This window comes from Megascapheus bottae, chromosome 24 (genome assembly GCF_031878675.1).
Source record: "Megascapheus bottae isolate mThoBot1 chromosome 24, mThoBot2.hap1, whole genome shotgun sequence".
Taxonomy (NCBI): domain Eukaryota; kingdom Metazoa; phylum Chordata; class Mammalia; order Rodentia; family Geomyidae; genus Megascapheus; species Megascapheus bottae.
The window spans coordinates 15,029,366-15,050,689 of NC_143532.1; the positions used below are offsets into that span (position 1 = coordinate 15,029,366).

A 21,324-nucleotide genomic window follows, 5' to 3' on the forward strand; every position below is an offset into this window, starting at 1 on the left:
GCCTGGCTCTAGGGTCCAAGCTTGAGAGACCTTTTTTTTTAATAAAAGAGATCACACAAATGAGCAAAAAAATTTTTACTCACAACCTTACCAGGCTGTTTTTCCTCTCCTTTAGAACTACATTGGACAATATCTTCAACATATTTAAGGATGAGAGTAGACAAAAGACAAGCAATTCTGACCTGTGGCATAACATGTAGGGGGAAAAATATCACAGAGGATGTATTGGAGCTTCTATTTGGAATATGCAAGCTGCAGAACAAGGCAGTATTAAAGTTGGACATTCTGTCTTGATTTCTCTCTTTTATTGTGACAAATTAAATCAACAAACAGTTATTGAATTTAAGTAATAGGTAGCATTGCCAATTTTGGGACAAAGTAGTAAACAGTACAAAAATTATAAAATGCATTACAGTAGATAAAAATTCTCAATATTTTGAAAAAAGGTTGTCTTTTATACATTATAGAAGAGGAGAATGTATCATCATCCAAATAACATAATCTGAAATAAAAACAATATGTATAATTAACATTATAAGTGAAAGGGACAAAGTATGCAGGTATTAGAGAGATTTCTGAGAAAGTGTTCAATAAGTTACTTGGTTTAATTGATAGCCTGAACTTTGGATAATCAGTAATGTCCCAAGTGGTGGGGACAGAAAGTTTCCCTACTTTATTAACTTCTACCTTGATATGTTCTAGTAAGTCTTCCTATCCAAATTCATGTTTACAAGGAATGTCTCTCTGACTTTGCAATGGAGACACAATCTCCTGCTATTTTTGAGCCAGAATAACTCCAGCGCTTAATGCTTATTTCTCTGAAATATTATTCTTAATGAGAGAACCAACAATAAAATAATAAATAGTACATTCAATTATTCCATGTCAACATTAGGCTAAATGTTCTTTATGGCAAGGACATTCAAATATTTGTAGCAAGGCTATATTTTTATTAAGCAAGATATCTTGGCACATAGCTCAAAACACATGTGACCTTTAAAGTTCCCTGAAAATTGAAAAGTACCATATATACACACATACAAATACATATACAAATACATATACACTCAAATCTCACATAGTAGTTAAAGATACATGATTGCACAGGTTAGAGCCTGTGAATTTGAAACTTTAAAAATCCCAGAGGCAAACCCTGGAAAATATTTTTGTTAGCTATTGTTTCACCTGTGTCAAATGAAAATGTGGATACCTGTCTCAGGTGACAAAGGATGAAAATACTTTGAAAATTCCCCCAACTTTTATTAACAAAATAAATGTAAAGATGTTTCTGTGTGGTTGGAGATTTTCAAATTGCATGTCAGTTAGGATCAAACATTCCAGACAACATGATCAACATTCCATCTCTAATTCCAAGAGCAAAAGACTAGAAGCTATGTCAATTTAGAGCTGGGTGTATTTCATGATTATCCATCTATACTTAAGAAGGAAAGAAAGTAGATATTTCAAAGAATTTTGAGGTTTGTTTTACTGTATTATTTCTTTCATCAAAAATTTCTAACATAAGAAAAAAACAAGAACAAATAGTTGGTTAAATTGTATGCTGTGGTACATCTTTTTAATTGAAAAGGCACAATTGATTTGATCTCTTGCTCATCATCACTTATGTCAACAATTGATAAAGCATAAATTATAATTTTCATGTGTCAACATTAAATCTACAAAATCTTGTTAACAGCTGGCATAGTTGTCTCAAAATATTAGCCTGCTGGATAAATATGTACTTAAGAGGATGGAGCCTGAAGCCTTCCCACAACCACGCTTCTAAATGTGACTGAAGTTCTAACACACTTTCAATTAAACAAAAATTAAATCTCAGGAAATATCACAAAAGGGTAACCTAATATTTGATCACTAATGTGCTAATGCAAAGGGTTATTTACAGTTATGCATTCAGCAATGATTGGCTCCTTTTTCGAAATGCATGAAATTTAGGTTTAAGATATGTTTGAATAAACTTTAGATCAGCGTTTCCATGTAGGCTATGAACTGCAGACAATCTCTTATGATTTCTTCTTTAATGTCATGCTAACAAGTATTTAAATTGTAGTTTATTTTTAATCCAATGACCAATGTGTCTCAGCATAAAAATCAGCCAACTTACAGATCATTATGCCCAAAAGGGTATCACTCCTTAATCACTTTCAACTGTATATAACAGAGTCAGGTGTGCAAAAGGCAGCATTAGTATCACAACTAGATGGTAACTGTTAACAGTTCAGTCCTAATGCACGTACCTACGTGCATCAAGAAATTCCCTTTCACAGTGAAATTAACCCATCTGTGCTTTGTCACATGAACACTGGTGATTGATGGCCCTACCCTGCGGTGTCAAACAACACTGCCTTGTAGATAACCATGTAGACAACCACATTGCATCCATATCCTTGGGATTATTTCACATCCTTAATTCTTTTTCTCTTTCAGCACAGCTCTTTTTTACCTTACAGTTTTAATCAGTATATGTAAGAATCTTTCTCCCCTCCCCACAGGTCATAATTTCTGATATATCCATTTGCAGGTAACATTGTCATCTCTAATTCTAATACAAATCAGGTTTGCTGGAGTTTCTCAGAAAGAGGAAAACTCATGAGGAAAAATTTCAGAATGTAGCTCTTGAAATGAAATAACAAGAAATGCAGAGATGTCATATATCTTCCCAGAAGGTATCATGGCACAGTTATGTGTCACCTCCCTCTGGGGAAATCCTTTTTGGTTCTGGGTTAGTATGATTAAGCAGAGTTATACTTTTGAATAAAAACATAAATGAGAATAGGACAGTGAGTGTCAAATTAAATATAGGGTATTAAATGGACAAAGATACAGTTCAAATAATTTTATTTGCTTATCATTGTTTTATTAATACAAATATATTTACTTGGTTTAATAATTTGATATTCATAAAGGATGTATATATGTATATATGTATAAATACACCAGACATATATAATGTATATATATACCTACATATGCATATCACATATGTTGATTGACAAGAAGGTGCCATCTTTGGTTTTATGAGGCTAATGTTTTTTTTTCCTGATTCAGAAGTAGTTATTTTCTAGGAAGATCATATTTCCTAATACTTAAAGTCATAGATGAATTTTTCACCTCTTCTTAACTTTAGGTACTTTTTTTTTTAAAGAAGTGCTTGTGGGAGTCCCAATTAGAGTCAATTATAGTTTGATTGACTTCTTATGGCATTTGAATATGTTGAAGAGGTTATTCCTTTATAAAGAAAAATAATTCCCAGTCTCATGTCTATCAGATTTAGGATTTTTACACTTTGTATGGAACATAACGGTGGTACATGACAAGATGGAATAATTAAAACATATATTGCTGAAACTTGGCATGTGAATGTCTGACTAGAAGCTAGAAACAATAGATAAAAGAGAAGAGGGAGAAGAGGAGTAAGAATGAATAGGAGACAGAAGAATTTTTCAAGGGAGAAAATAGCAATTTAAACAGAAAAGTCTGCCTAATACATCTATAGCATATTGGCCTTTTCAAGGTACAGAGTGTCTCTGACCAACAAAATAGGGATTTCCAATTCTGTGATGTTGTAGAAGTCATACTTTACATGTGAAATGTGAACGTTTGACTTCTTTTCTGTGCTCATGATATGAAGTGAGAGACTGTGTTGTGGTGATAGGGAGAGGCAGTGGGCCATGGTTCCTTCAGTCCCAGCACCCTGAGTTAAAACAATGGACAACGATCAGTTGGTGATGGTGCTCAAATATGTAGTTTAACACGTTTGCTGTGTTGAATGAATTTTCAATTTATGTTATTGGAAATACATGATGGGTTTATGTGGATGTAAACTGACTACAAATAGTTATTTTCACATTACAGTCACTTTTACATAGCAGAGTTCTTACCTTGCCTGGGAATACCAACTGAGTGAAAGCTTTCCCCTTTAATGTAACTTTTTCATACACTTATCTATTTATTTTAAATAGAATAAAAAATGTATTTGTCTTGCTCATGTTAAAATATATAACTGTTAATGGCAGCTCTCTATTCTGTCAAGCTGTGATATATGCAGTTACATATGTATAAAGACCACATTTTTCCTCATCCATTTATCTATTGATGTGTTCTCAGACTGTGTCAATAACCTTGGATCTGGCAAGCGATGCTGAAATATTCAACAAAGGCATTATGCTAAGTAAAATAAGACAGGCACAGAAAGACAGATAATTGCGCAGAGCCTCAGTCATATGGGAATTGCAAGAATCATTGAGGAGCACAAATGAGATGGGTGGCTATCAGAGGCTAGAGTATAGTAAATGGGGGGAAAGGAGAAGCTGGCTAAAGCAAATATGATAAAAATGAAACATATCTAGACTCTGACTTCCCATGCCTGTATTCTTAACTACTTAGGAGGCTTAGGTCTGAGAATCAAGGTTCAGTACCAGCCGAGGAAGGAAAGTTCATGTGGCTCCTATCTCCACTAAAGCACCATAAAACTGGAAGTGAACCCATGCTCAAAGTAGTAAAGCACTAGTCGGGCAAAAAAGGTCAGGGAGAGAACCCAGGCTCTAAGTACAAGCCCCCAAACTGACAACAACAAAAACAAAATGGAAATAAGGAACAAAAGAAAGAGATAAAAATTATATGCATAAATAGATAGGTAAAATAATTGATTTTTAAAATTCTCACCCTAAACATGTTGATAAGGTAATAGACACAGTAATTAAGCTAAATTAAGTTTTCTATAATGTATATATATTATAGATCATATCTTTTAAATATCCATAGTAATTTGTCAATTTAAAAAGAAAAAATGATGTATACATGCTGTATTAGGGTAAGTGAATTATTCCAATTCCAGTTTTTATTGTTCAGGAGATTAAAAATAGTTGAAGAAGGTAGAAATTCATGTCAAGAACCACTTACAACATGAGAAGAAATCAATCTGAAATTGTGATACAAGAAATGGACTGAAATGTATCCAAAAACATGTAACGGGATCCAAGGTTAGATATAATATAAACCTTAGTGGATTTTCTTTATTATTCTTTCTTTCTTTCTTTTTTCTTGTGGGTCATAGGACTTGGTGCTGTCCTTGTGCTCTTCAGCTCAAGGCTACCACCCTACCCCTGGTCATGGGTTCTGTCCCTGAGTTCTTCAGCGCAAGGCTACCTCCCTACCCTTGAGTCCTCACGTTTTCTAGAGGTAAACTGGAGATAAGATTCTCAGTTCCTTTTGTGCCCAAGCTGGCTTTGAACCTTGATCCTCAGATCTCAGCCTCCTGAGTAGATAGGATTACAGGCATGATTTTCTTTTAGACAACCCACTATCCTCTAATGTTTATATCTCCATTATTATCACTACTTTATAACATCAAAATAATTTAAACTTGCTGAAGGTTGAAGGAAGAATTGGCAAACCACATTCATATGGTCATTCATGTAGTCTTTGTAATATTTGGCTGAGAGAAAGAAGCCAAGTTTGCAGAATCATTCGTGCCAAAGTCAGTGTTTGAATCATAGCACATGTCTTTTCCATGCAGAATATTTATCTTGAGATGAATTATCACCATTTAAAATTTTATAATACACATCATCCCCCTGTATGCCATCTCAATGAAGACTGGGATTTCTAATTGTATGTAATACATACAATTGTATGTAAGACAATGAATGCGTGCTGTAGATTACTTGAATAAATGACATGAAGCTTGTATCTCAAGTCAGGTACATTTCAATTAAGCACAGAGGATATTTCTAAAATAATTGTACATGAATTGATACAATGTGAAATCACCTTAGGCAACAGTGAATATTAAGTGGTAGTCTGTTCACAATGCTTATTGGCAAGAGTTTTCTTCTCGACATAAAAATCAGGTACAATAACAACAGATGCTGGAGGGGATGTGGCCAGGAGGGGTCACTACTACACTGTTGGTGGGAGTGCAAACTAGTCCAACCACTATGGAAAGCAGTATGCCAGTGCCTCAAAAGACTAAACATAGAGCTCCCCTATGACCCAGCAATTCCACTACTTGGCATTTACCCAATCGTCCAGAAACAAGGACATACTAAATCCACTAGCACAACAATGTTCATTGCAGCACTGTTTACCATAGCAAAGATATGGAACAAACCCAGATGTCCCTCAGTTGATGAGTGGAACAACAAGATGTGGTATTTATACACAATGGAAGTCTATGCTGCTATCAGAAAGAATGACATCACCCCATTTGTAGGAAGTGGAAAGACTTAGAAAAAAATCATATTAAGTGAAGTAAGCCAGACTCACAGGAACATAGGCTCAATGTTTTCCGTCATTTGTCATAATCAATAGAAACCTTGGGCTCTCCTAGCAGAGATTTACAATAGAACAAAACCTAAATACACAAGGCAATATAGTATGAGCTAAATGAAAGGACCACCAGGATATAGAAACCAAAGCCACATAATGAGTGATTGTTGTTCTTAATGTACTATGTTATCTCTCATCTCTTTTGCTGTCCCTTGGTTATCTCGTATTGTTACAGTATTTCACCTTGTTATCTGATATATATATATATTTTTTTGTCAGTCCTGAGCTTGAGCTCAGGGCCTGAGCACTGTCCTTGGACTTTCTCAAGGCTAGAGCTCTACCACTTGAGCCTCAGCACCACTTCCGGCTTTTTTCTATGTATGTGGTACCGAGGAATCGAACCTGGGTCTTCATGCATGCTAGGCAAGCACTTTAACCACTAGGCCAAACTCCTGGCCCCGTTATCTGATATATTTTATGTATGAATTTTGGTTATTTGAAATCAGATAGGGAAGTGGGGGAAACAAGATGAGAGGCAGGGGTGGGGGCATGGAAATGGGGACCAAAACATGAGAAAGGGCATCAATGTTTGTGAAAGTAGTGCACCTTCTATCTGGTGAATATAATGTAACCCTTCTATTAATTACAATAAAAATATATGGGAAAAAAAGAACAAGGTACCATATGAATCAAGCACAGGCAAATCTTCTAGGCCTACTTTGTATTACTCCTTTGTATTTTCCAAACTTTTGGTCAAAAAACATGAGTATGTGTCACATCCATATCTGTACATTTTCATTTCCCCTCATTCGTTTTCATTAAAATCATAGTTTGTCTTATGACATTTTCCCAGACTCATTTTTATTTATTTATTTTATTGTCAGGTTAATGTATAGAGAGGTTACAGGTGCATTACTTCTCTCACATTGATATCCCTTCTCATATTTTCCCTCTTCCCACCTCCTCCCAATCATTTTGCTTCCCCCTTCCCTTCCCTATTTCAAATAAACAAATAAAGGTGTGTACAATATACTAGCAACAAAGCCAGATAAGTAACAATGTAAGACTAATCATACGGCAAAAAAAGATAAGAGAAATAGCAAAGTACATTAAGATCAACAATCACACAACATTAACCTCTTGTTTCCATATCCTGGAGTTCATTTCATTTAGTCTCATCCTATATGATTTTATGTACATTGGTTTTGAGTTATTGTAATCTTCTGCTGGGAGAGTCCTAGATGTGTGTTGCCTGTTGCAAATGAGGGAAACCATGAAGCCTATGTTTCTTTGGGTCTGGCTTATTTCACTTAATAAGATTTTTTCCAAGTCTTTCCATTTCCTCACGAATGGGGTGATATTATTTCTGATGGCAGCATAAAATTTCACTGTGTATAAATACCACATCTTTTTAATCCTTCCATCTACTGAGGGGCATCTGGGCTGGTTCCATATCTTAGCTATTGTAAATAATGCTGCAATGAACATCGTTGTGCTAGTGGCTTTAGTGTGTCCTTTTTTCTGGACATTTTTTGAACCACACAAGTGTTTGAAACCTAGACTATAAATGTCATTGCCTTAGTTATTTTAAATAATTCTGTAACTTTTATGTTAGGAATAAATGTGGACTTTATTTTCTTCTGGGAAGAAAGGTAAATTTTGCTTTTATCCATAACTAAGTAAAGTACAAAATAATTAACACTGTTCGATTGTTTCTGATAAATGCATCCATAACATAGCAATTAAGCCCTCAAAAGTCATGAAGAGGATAAAGGAAATTATAGTCTTTAAAAACTATATTAATTTTGAAAATCTGTTTTAGGTGACTATAAAACATGCATGTGTATACTAGGTAAGGGGAAAGAAAGTTCAATTATTTTAAAGTTTAATTACAGAAACTGTAATTGTGTAGCACCAAATGATTGTTCAATGTATGATTTTTTATTAAAGCATCTTCACCAATAAAAATACATTGGCATTCTTAATTAAATGTGAATCTAAAGAAGTACTTAAAACAAATTAATCTATATTAACTATCTCATCCACATGCACTCCAATTATATTTCTCAGGGCGTAATCAAGAACATACAAGTTTTACAGGTAAATGTTCAAATTATGTATAATTGGATAAGTACAAACACTTTCTGTTATTAAACATTTTGTAAGTAATACATAATACATTTTCCTGCCTTGTTTATGACTGGGAGAGTCATCTTATCAAAATATCTCCTAGTTTCTAGTAACGAAACAGTAAGCTATTATTAAAACATATAACAATAAAGCCAGACTTTACTATGAATTTAATTGCAGTAGAACATGACCAGCAGATGCTGTAAAAAAATTCCTCCTTCATACACTCAATAATTTCAGGATTCATCCTTCTATCTAGAGGTTAAAGTAATATGAATCTGATTTCTCTGTCTCTCTTATGGAGAATTACTTTTATTTTGTGTTTATCACAACAAAATGATAAAAAAAAATAAATAAGTCTTACGACTTGAATCATGAAATTATAATCAATACATTCTGAGAGTGTTCCTTCAATTTTCTTTTTAAAGTTATTGCTTTTCTGTCTTTATAAATTGGGCTATGTGGCCTAGGGTGTATGTCTCCTTTTCTTTCACTTTCTTTCCCTATTTGCACAGAAATAGATAAAACTCTGAGAAGTGAAGTCACAAGAATATGATGAGAACTCATTGTTTACACTATTGATTTGTGTCTATTAAGTTCTGGATAAATTTTAGCTATCACCATTTTTGTTTTACATATGATTCAAATGGACTTATTTCTTTAAATTACAGCATTATCTGTAAGAAATGATTCAAAAACACGGACAAGAATCTAATGTAATTCCTACAAAATTAAGAAGTGAAAGCAGAAGGCTAAAGATGGGAAAGATGGATGAGAAAGTTGCATGAGGTGACACTAATCAAGATATAAGTTATTCATAAATTGTTTCATGAAATGGCACCTTGTTTAAACAACTAATCAATGCTTATACAAATAAATCGATTAAAATCCAGCTACTTCAAATCACAGACATATAGCCTTAGCCTCTATTTTATAATTGGGGTAAATTTTTTTGTGTGTGTGTGGAACATGGTATTTTGTATGTATTCTAAACTTCAGGAGATAATAACACTGTGTCCAAGATATTTAAATGTACTCAATATTAAATCCATGTGTATTCATGTATGTATATATTGATGTTTATCTGTTTATACAGCTACACTCACACACAGACATAGCCTATTCAAGACCTATATGTGATTCATTGAGCAGTTTTCAGTTTTTCTTGCAAATTAAAATGAAAAAATTTGATTTCTGTGTGGGGATGATAGGGAATGTGGAAATATATTTTTCTAAATATGATTTTTAATAATCCATTTATATAGAATATTGAAAAGGTTATAATAATACATCATGATCTCTACCTCTTTGAAAACATAAGTCATTTGAATTCTGATGCTTCATGGAAGCTTGCAACAAGAACATAACACAAATTAGGCCTATTATTTTGACAGTGATTGTAATGAGCATAGAAAATGAAATAAACTTATTGATACTGCAAGCCATTCTATTTTATTTCAACATTCATAAACTTCTTTGCAGTTTATACACAGTGTGTATGTATATGTACACCTATATATATGAATATTAAATATATTATGTCATGTAGGTGTGGACATAGAGCAGAAATTTTAATATTTAAAAGTTTATGATTCAATTTTACAACATTAGCCCTCAGATGAGCCATAACCGTGATTCTCAAATCTGGGAAAACAAATATTTTTTGAAAGTCTTCTAATTAGGAATGGCAACTGTTATTTCATATCATGGAAACTACAGTGCAATATTACTTAATAACTTCTATAATCCTTTGGTAAAGAAAGAAGCAGAGAACAATCCTCAAAGCTACTGTAATACAACTCAGGCTAGTATAACGAGCGCTTCCTTGTTTTCTGTATTTGACTTCAGTCAACTTGTTTCAAATAATTATCAAATGTCTACTTTGTGTCAGCAATCAACTTACAATCTTTCATTTAAAAAATAAATAACCATTGCTACAGAGAGAAAAGGAATAATGTGAAAATAAGAATGTGCTTGCAGTGATGGAAAAATTAGATCAAGGAAAAGAAATGGAATTTTCAGAATATCTTGAAGACCAGTTAACTCTTTGGTCATAGCAGAACAAAAGTATCAGCTGCTTCCAGAAAAAGATTAATCTGACAATCTTGTGATAAATTTGATCACCATTATCACAAAATGGCATCTCATTTCTAAGAAGTCAAGGCTGATGGACCTCATTGATTACAGGAAACTGGGCTTGAGCATGGCAGTGGTGTGATTATTTTCTCTACGAGACTGTTCTGTGTGCTTTTTTTTTCTGTCCTACTTCCCCTTAGCTAAAAAAGAGGGGAGGATTTATAAATAACCAAACCCTCCATTTATGTCTGAGGATAAAAAGTTATTTCCTACACCACTTCCAGTACCAGCCGTCAGATTTTCTTTCTATCCTATGGCACTGATGAATAATTTTATGTATTTACTCACAATGCCTCATCTAGTGCTCAAAATGCTCTGAGCCTAGAGTCAAAAAGCAATAAGCCAAGCTTGCTTGTTTCACAGAATGCAGTAATGGGTGGGACAGTATGTATGAAGTCTACATTGATAAACATGAAATGACAACAGATATACTTTGGACAGGAGAGCCTGGTGTAGGGAAAGGGTAGGTTATATGAAATGGGTAGGGTAGGTTGTTTACTGCTGTAAAACCAAAGCACTGAACAAATTTTGGAAATATACTGTGTGTGTGTTTAGTGTATGTTAATGATTATAGCCTGGTAAATAGGCTTACCTAAAGAAATATTACTTGCATTTTTGGTTTTTGGTTTTCGTTTTGCTTTTCCTGAACATCAGGAAAGTTCACTAATGTAGAGAGAAAATTAGAGTGGGTGAACATGCAGGAATGTAAAATATAAAATAGGAGTTGACTTATGCAAAGCACACTGTACAAACCCATGAAATAATCACAACACAATCTCTTCATATTGCTAATGCATTAATTCATAAATAAAACCAAAGAAAACAGCAAATATGTGATGTGAGAGACATGGACAAGTTATTATGTCAGGTAATTTTTTTCCTAAGTAGGAACAGGTGAATAAAAAAGAGAGGAATTAACAGTAGACATGAGGGCGAACTGAACGGGACAAAGAGGGGAAGTGTGGTCAAATTAGTTTACTTGCATGTGTGAGAAGAGAACAGGAAAGCCTGTTGAAATTGTTTCAATAGATGGGGTTGAAGGAAGGAAGATGGTGAGTTTGACAAAAACACATTAATATGCATGCATCTTCCTTGTACAAATAATGTATGCCATTTAAAATAATTAAAAATGTTGTATGTACTAGAGTTTCTAACTATTTCGGTAAAGGGAAAGGAAGCTAAATATTATATTTGACATTATTCACATAATGGCAGTTCGATTCAAATAAGTTTTAATACAGAATCTGGGAACGTGTTCATATTTTTCCTAATTTTTACTTCTATATTTTCACAGGTTTGTTTTCAATGGAGAAATGCTGACAAGGCCTAACTAAAACAAATTTTAATGTTTCAAAGTTATCTTTTTTCTTTATAGGTAGACCTACAATTTTATTCTGTTCTGTCAAATCCTTAGACTGAGTTCCCCGGAGACGAATGCATTAGTTTGAAAGCTTATAATGAGTGGTCACTGGGAACTATCTAATACATGTATCCCAAGTAAAAAAAAGTATTGCATTAACCTATCATTCTAAGGACACTTTCCTAAATCCTTTCCTAAATGAAATACTTAATATGAACATCTCTTCCTGTAATCATTAGCTATTTCACAGTGTCCTTCTGCTCATATTGACCTTGCTTTGTGTTTTAAAGAAAGATAGCAATTACACAAATACTAGCTTTCTTTTCTATATGATTGTGGAGGAAATTACTAGAACATACTGCTCTGTGAAAATCTCTACAAGTTATTTACTTATTTTAAAATAAATTCCAATCAAGGTGCTGATGTCAGTGCTATTTAAGGAACTGAAAATTAACAGAAAAAAAGACTGAAATTATAAGTGTGTATAGTTATCACAGTATATAATGCATGTACTTTGCATATATCATGTGTAAAAACATATATATAATATTTTTATGCATGTAAATGTGTGATTTCATGTGTGTGTTAATTTACATGTGTGTTCTTTTAAATCTAGCAGCCACATGTGAGAAAACAAACAAACAAGCAAAAACATGATCCTTTTCCTGCTGAGCCTGTCTTATTTACTGGAATAATTTTTATTCAGGCTATTTTTCTGCCAACACAATAATTGATTCTTCTTTATGGTTGAATAATATTTCATTGTCTATACATACCACATCAAAATAAACCATAAATCATTTGTGAGGCACTCAGGCTCTTCCTGTAGCTTGTGTATTGTGGATAGTGCTTCAAGAGGGCATCTAATACACCCTGTCTCAAAAGACATCCCTTCTAACACATGCCAGACAATGTCACAGGATCATATGGTATTTTCATTTACAGTTTTGAGTACCCATCATACTAATTTCCATAGTGGTGAACACGAGTTCCATGCCACCAAGAATGAATAAGGACTGTGGTTTTCCTCCCTGTCTCACTGATATGTGTTTGTTTTCCTACTAATGACTATTTTGCTTGGAGGGAGATGACATCTCAATATTATTTTGATTTGCATTACTTTTATGTCAAAGGATATTGAGCATTTCTTCATGCATTTTTGGTCATTTGAATTTTGTTGCTTCTCAGTTTGAAAATTGTCTTTTTCATTCATTCACCCATTTATGGATTGGTTTATTGATTCATTTGGAGTTGAAATTTCTTTGAGGTACTTTCATTCTGACTTATGAATCCCTTGTCCATTATATAGCTGGCAGAAAATTCTCTCCTATTCTGCAGTGTGTCTCCTCAGTTATGTGACTGCTCCCTTTGCAGTGTAGAAGCTTTCAGTTAGATACCATCCCATATGAAATTCCTGCTCTTATGTTCTAGGCAATTGGGTTCCTCATCAAGAAATTATTGACTATGCCTCTATGTTCCAATGTTTTTCTCATCCTTCCTGTGATAGCCTTAAAGTTTTCTGTCTTCCATTAGCTTCACTTTGAGAGATGACTATTTTAGTGTCCCTCTTCTGCATGACGAAAGGTCATTATACTAAAGTTTTAGTTGTGATTCCTGTTTAGGATTCTTGTTAAATAACCCCAACAATTCTGTCTTCTAGTATCACCTAGAAGTCATGGCCCACTGTCAATGCACCTGGTGATATTACCGTATGTTCATTGGCATTAAGCCATCAGCCGCCTGGATCAGAATTCTGCAGGGCTAGGACACATTCTCATTGCCTGACCATGATCAAGCTGCACAGTGATCAAAAATCCGCATGCAAAATGCCTTCGAGAATGCAAGCATTTACAGGTTCAAAAGTCATAGAAAAGACTACCATTCTAATATTTCTACTATTATATGCATCTAAATGTATAATCTGGAGGTAGCATTCTCTAAGCAGTGATGATAGCACAAATTCCTTGCAAGATGGCCAGGTAAATGTAGAGAGGTAATATTGCCCAAATAGCTTAGGTAAAATTTGCAATCTTTGAAGGAGATAGTGTATTCTGCAGTGTGCTCCATATTTGGAATAGAGTAAATAACAGACGGATCTCTTAAAGTGATTGCACATAAATAAAATGTCTATCATTTGAGTCATCCAGAATGTACTTTTCTTCTGGAAGCAGAACCCACAATGAGGTATATAGTAACAGAGTAAAATCTTAAGAAGAAAATGGATAGCTAAAACAGTATAAGAAAAATGGAGTGTGCTGGTGATAGGGTACAGCGTTTTGTTAGGTAAGAGGAATAATTTCTTACATCCTGTTGCAAGCAGGATGTGTTGGCAATAGTTAAACACAATATGTTATGTATTTCAAAACAGCTCAGAGAGAATTTTAATGTCTTCACCACAAAGACATGATAAATGTTTATGATGACATGTATGCTAATTACCCTGATTTGAACAATACACGAAGTATACTTGTACAGAAACATCACATTCAAATGTATAAATATGTGCAATTGTTAGCTACGTGTCCATCAAAAAATTACACATTAAAAGGCACTATCTTATAGTTCTTTGCATAATTTGTTTACTCTAAGTGTATTTAAATGACACAAAATGAGTAGTAATAAGGGAAGACTCCTATGCAAGGCTGCATAAGCTTCAGAAGCAAATACAATCTGCTGTTTTGATGACTGTGGTCAGGCATGGCTGCATTGGTCTGGTGTTACATTTCCTTCTGAATCCATTGCCTTGCACCTGGGAATAGATTTGACAAGTCAACACTCCAACCCAAAGATTAGGCTGTAGAATAACTGTGGCCCTATTTTGGTATATGTAAATAATTGTAAACAGACTATCCCTGGTATGTTGTTAAGTATTATGAAAATGATTTTTTAGAGTTATGTATTTTAAATATTTTTTACAAAAGGGGGATAACCATTCTAATACCAAAGTATTTTGCTGTTGTTATTGTTGGGGTGTCATATAGCAGGTAGACTCTAGAGTCTGTGGAAGAATGGTTAGTCATAAAGAAAGCACACAGGCCTGGATATGGAGAGATATTCATGGAGTAAGAGTGAGAATTCAGGGGGCTTCATGCAGCCCCAAACACTAATGGTAGTGTCATGATTACCTGTCAAAGCAATAGAAGGGAAAGAGGTTGATATCCTTTCAGGATGGACAATTGCAAGGCAAATGATGGAACTCTGTAAAGTGAAGAAACCTTTCCATACAGAGTAATGACATTGCTCCAGTTACAAGAAAGGAATCTGGGTAAATGGGTTTGGAAGGGGAGAAAGTCATATTGATCTCTGTGACCTGATTTTTCTCAGCCACAAAGTGGAGAAATTAAAAATATCCTTTGGCATTATCCTACAGAATATGTGAGTTAATGTGTGTAAATGGATTTTAAAACCATTGAACACACAATTATTGCTAAGTAATGGGGAGCTATTATTTTATTGTTAGAGTTGGTTAAAATATTTTGCATTGATCAATGTACTCTCCCTCATAAAATTAATTATATTGACCAGATGATGTCTGACAGGGAAAACAAAACAAAAAAATTGTTTCCTGATTTGAATTGTCCTAAAAATAGGGCCCAAGTTTTAGGAAGCTCTCATAAATATCTTGCAATACTCTGCCATCAGTTGAATGTAATTCGATCACCTAAGAACCAACATCACTGGGTTTGTAAACACAAATACTCAATTGCTAGTTATAAAGCTAGAGAGAGAAGAAACTAATTAACAACTTAATAAGTGCAAAGGGACATAAAAGACCAAAGCCAAGCAAAGGTTTAAGGAAGCTTGCTTTAAACCAGGTTTTTTTCCTCTGTTTTTTTTTAATTGTTTTTTGTGTAGTTGATATATAGAGGGGTACAATCAGTGTAATTCTTTCTCTTCCCAATTTTTCCCTCCCATTCCCCCCCATTTGATATCCATTTCATTTTCTACAAGTGTCTGGTATGTATCACTGCTGTATTTGTCCATCCTTTTAAAGCAGATTTTTGTTTTCCTTTTTACATAATGGAGACTGTTTTATTCTCTCACACTTTGCAATCTGCATTAAGCATCGTATTTTCAATTCCCTATTCATTCAGTTCATTCCAATTGTTTTTCAGTCACTGTGAACATGAGAGTGATAAATTGATAGCCTCTGTCTTCTAGGACCATGCTTTTTTGTGTGGAGGGAGGGAGAGGTGAACAACAGACTCACAACTAATGATGTTGCTATGTGAGGAAGGTGTTGTAAAAGAAACACTGGCTATGGAGCCCATACTGTGTGCAAAAAATCCCAGTCATTGTTTCTTATGATTATTTCCTCTTACTCCAAAACAGAATCATTTTGTCATAAGGGCTGTTTTGAGTTGGTGCATGTATGAACCCATCCTGTCTCTGAAAGTAAGCTGAATGTTGTGAGTGGGAAAGCACAGTCTGTGGTCTGTCTTCATTAGTGGCTTCAGGAAGGAATGAGGACACTGTAGGTGTGGGGCTAGGGGTGAGACATCAGTGGCTTTCTAGAGTTAGGGTGTAAAGTCTTTGATTAGATTTTCATGTTGGCTTTACCATTGTGATACCCTAGGAGGGTCACATAATATCATCAGTGATGTCTCAATTACATCACATGGGTGGTGAGTCAGGAAGAGACTTAATGTTCTTCTTAAATAATTATATATCTCTATGTGTATCTCCTGCTGCCTGGGCTAAGAAAATAGAGCTCTTTTTTAACTTAGCCGCACAATGAACTTGGTGCAATGTGCAAAATAAAAGAGGTTCCTATTTTTGGGCTGCTTTTTAACTAAGAATATTTTATACCACTGCACCTACATAGTCTTTAACACACTGACATTATGTAAATTAAATATGTTAATCTCTAACTCTGTGCAATCTTCTATCATTTAAACTTTTTTCCCCCCTTTGTTACCAGAGAGAAGAAACAAAAAGGAAAAAGAAAAGACGTAAGAAAAGACTCCTGCCAAATATAATAGCTGTGTTCAATGTTTCCTCTGGTTTCTTATTGTTTAAAATGTGCTTTTCTTGCCAAGGTCTTCTTTTTAGAGCATTGCCTCCACATGCTAATTGACTAATTAAAATATGAATAAATAAAAATCTACATTTCCTATCAACTTTTTTTTTCATCTTCTGTGGTGAACTTAGGAGTTTTTCTGAACTTGGAGTCATCAAAATTTCTTTAACTTCATTGATTTCTAACAACAACAAAAAAAACCCTTTAAATCTCAGCCCTACATTTCATATAAACCTAAGATTGGAAGCTACCCCCAGGAGATTTGGACAATAATGTTAATTAAGAACAAGGTGGAATCCTTGGGGTTAGTTTCAATTTTCTAAGCTGTAGTTTCTTTATGCATAAGTGGACATTCATTTCCTCAATTTCAAAAGGAAATTGTGTGTCAGGGCTAATGGCTCATGCTTGTAATCCTAGCTTCTCAGGAGGATGAGGTCTGAGGATTATGGTTCAAACTGGTCTGGGAAAGAAAGTCCATTAAGACTTCTATCTACAATTAACCATTAAAATGCTGAAGTGGAGCTATGCCTCAAATACTAGGGTGTCAACCCTGAGCAAAAACAACTAAGGGACAGCACCCAGGCCCTGAGTTCAAGCCAAGTAATTATTAACAGCACAAAACAACACCAAAAAATTAACAAAAGGGAATTAGAAACAACAAAGAAAATATTTTTTTCATCTGTCTCTCTACTCTCCTTGCAACAGGAATTTTATCACAATCATCTTTTACCTTGGAGTCTAGGCCAAAAAATGCTAGGAATTCAGAAAAGATTTATTACATCAGTGTATGCTTGAAGTTCTAGAATAGCCATGGTTGTAGAGATTCATGGATGAGTAGAAGAATTCCAAGTTTCTGATCCCCTAGAAAAAGTGAAGGCCAGCAATAGGGAAAATGTGACAAAATGAACTGATTCCATGTAAGAATTGGATCTGCGTCTCCTAATTGCAAAATGAGTGAGTAACCTAGGAGCCATCAGGAAATGATACTGAATTTTCTGGAATCCCAAAGACTAAAACCATTGGATCACACATCAGCTCCAATTAAACAAAGCACAGTATAGGAGGCAAAGTCTCTTCTGCACTATCCACAATACCAAACTGGGTCACAACTCAGTACCTGGAGCAGTTATATTTTCAATCCAATTGAATGATTATGGGATGTAAGTGATATTACTTTTCTTCAGCTTAGAAGGAAATACAAGACACATTTATCATCTCCAAATAATCAGCCGAAAAAGAGTTGGAAGTGAAGTCGTAGCTGAAGTGGTATTGAACTTGACAGCTATGCTTTTCATAGTGGTTAGTACTGTGTACTCTAAGCATATCTATGTTTTTTTTTTTCCTTGACATGGTTCTTTGGTCAAGGGTTTAACACTTCATTTTTCCATTATTGAATTATTTGACCATACAGTAACTGGAGGAGGTCCTGGATGAATGGAAACATAAAAACTCTTTAAGAAAACAGTTTTTTTTTCATTCTGTGATCCCAAAGACTTAAAAGATACAGAATATACATACATAATTTCATACCAGAGAAACCTTAATTTCAAGTCATCTTTCAAAAGAACAATAAAGAAGAATGCATCTAAAACTAAACAAGCACAATGATTATATGTTTAAAGGACTTCAGCATTGATACTCACTACACACTATATTAGAAATGAGCTATAAAATTTGGGGCTGGGGAGTGAGAAGGGAAAAAAAAAACTGAGAGAAAATGAGAGAAGAGGTGATATTGTTCCAAAAAGAAGGTAGTTAATATCTGACTTGTAATGCCTATGTGCATAACCTTTACAATATTTTTTTAATAGAACAAGTAAGACTATGTGAATTAGGGACTGAAATTCTCTGTCTATTGGAAAAACCTGGAAGCATTAGCCTTCATTGATTCTGTTGTAAGATGGTATAACACGGAGACAAACCAAGAATGGAGAAAAGTTTTGTCTCTCAGTCTAAACACGTACAGAGTCACCTTTCACAATGCCTTGTTTGTTAATTGGATTACACTTTGATTTCTGGAAAAAGAAAACTTCTAGTTTATCTCCCTTGGAGATAGGTATGGTCATTTCAGGTTGAATTGTGGGGCTTAAAGAAAAAAAGCAAAGTGAAAAATTAGATTGCATGGACCAGACCTAAAAAGCAGTGATTTCAACCATGGTGAATAAATTTTGCTCACCTAGACATGCCTAGCAGAGCAATGAAACAGTTTGTCACATTGGAAAATACTACTTGCTTCTAATGAGTGGAAGCTGAAACATTTGTAATGTATAAGCCCCTACTTCTCCAAAAGAGATTAACACGTATGTTAGAAAGGGTGAGGGGGAGATGTTCTACATTGTATTCCATGGCATTAAACCGTTCATGTAATCTCCAGTTATTTTTAATCACAGTACCTCGTTTATTTCATATAAAAGTAAAAGGTTGAACTCAGTCATTACTGAATTGTCTCTCATGTTTGGTGTTATTGAATGCAACTTTATGCGTTTTTATATTTCATTTTACATGTACTTTTTAGATCTTATCTTTAATTGACACAGTGGCATATTTTACAAGTTTAAAAGTGATGGCTTGTTTCATGTATATATCAAGTTATAATCAAAGCAGAGTAACTGGAGTATGTGTCACTTCAAACATTTATCTGTTATTTAAATGAGAACACTTAAAATCTGCTCCTCTACGCTCTTTTGAAATACGCAGTGAATTAATATCAATGTTGGTCTCCCTACTATGCACTAGAACACTTTAAACCGGTGTTGTTTATACAATGTCAAACTTTTCCCCACCTCCTCCCACTACCTTAACCCTACTCCCTAGTAACCTCTAACCTACTCTCCACTTTCATAAAGTTCAACTTAAAAATAAATAAATGATATTTATTTCCTTGAATATTTTGTCCTCCAGGCTCAATTATATTGATTTCACTCACAGGATTCCATTCCTTCGAATGACTTCATTGTATTCCAGCATGTATATGAACCACGTTATCTTCATCGATTTGTTCTCTGATGAAATCATTATTTTGAAGAGACATTCCCATTTCCAACTTCTGGCACCATAGCAATGAATGCGGACAGCCAAGATATTATATAATTCTATATAATTCCTAATATAGGATAGAAAAATAAAAATACAAATACAAAGCCACAATCTGCATATGAGCACATGGAAGAAACAAGAAACAACCATATTTTACTATTGTTCTAGTCTGTGATTGAAAATGAATCATGGCAGAATAAACATTTAATAAATACAATGTATTCTTTTCAGAAAATGTTATTCATTTTTAATCTCCTACTTAACCAAAAAAAAATGTTTGCAAGGAATTAAGGAGATAACCAAGTAGATACCAAGGATCTCTGGAGCTTTTTTCAACGTAGTTTCTAAAAACTGACGTTTCGGAGAAAGTCTCCTTGATTTGAGCCTATACCAGGTTGTGCCACTGTTAACTGCCTTGGACAAAGGGATGGTTTGCTGAATGATGGAAAGGGTGGATATTTGATTTTTCCTTTCAGTTCTGAATCTGAACATTGCATTCTCCTTCACTGTGCCAATAAGGTAGTAACTGTGAACGCCAGTCTTCCCAAACTGAAAACAGTGCCTCTGGGAATAAATGGCCTTGCATTCATTACCCATTGTATAAATGTAAGGAAGAGATAAAAATACAGAAAGAAATGAGAAGAAAAACCTGCTGATTCTTTTCCAGATCTTTCAGATTTTCAAGTGAAGAGAAGGGCTGGAGATATAGCTAGGTAGTATGGTAGAGCAAAACAGAGCTCAACAGCAGAAAGTCAAACCTTCTATAACTTAATCTGTCCCCCCCTCACCAATTTGGGGCATATATTCTTTATTTTTTCAGTCCTGGGTCTTGAACTCAAGGCCTGTTAATGTTCCTGAGTTGTTATTGCTTTTTTTAATTTATTTTTTAAAATTTTCTCAGTATTAGTACCATCACTTTGAGCCACAGCTCCACTTTTCTTTTTGGAGTTGCAAATTGAAGGTAAGAGTCTCACAGACTTTCTTGCCCCTACTGATTTTGAACTAGAATCCATGGATCTCATCCTTCTGAAGAGGTAGAATTACAAGCTTGAGCCACCAGCATCTATATCTATATCTATATTTATATCTCTATACATTGAGATATATATCTGTCCACTTGTAATTAGAGAAAGAGAAATAGAGAAAACTGGACCACTGTATGGATGTTTGGAAACTACATACTACACATCATGTGGAAATAATAGATTGTCAGTGAACATTGTCCGTTATAGCAATTTCCACTTTGAATTATTTTCCTTTCTCTAAGGCTTTGTGTTTTCCTAACTTCAACACAGAATATGTCTTCTTGGATGGGTGCAGGGATATTGTTGATTCATTCCATTGTATGTGCACA

At 34.4% G+C, this 21,324-nt stretch overlaps 1 long non-coding RNA gene across 1 annotated transcript; it reads left to right on the plus strand.

The window, feature by feature from the left end:
* Nucleotides 1-1,393: 1,393 nt before the first annotated feature.
* LOC150047041 (uncharacterized) lies at nucleotides 1,394-9,188 on the plus strand. Its single transcript, XR_016539503.1, has 3 exons — nucleotides 1,394-1,478; nucleotides 4,870-5,000; nucleotides 9,090-9,188. It is a non-coding gene; the product is annotated as an uncharacterized LOC150047041 (long non-coding RNA).
* The last annotated feature ends 12,136 nt before the right edge of the window (nucleotides 9,189-21,324 follow it).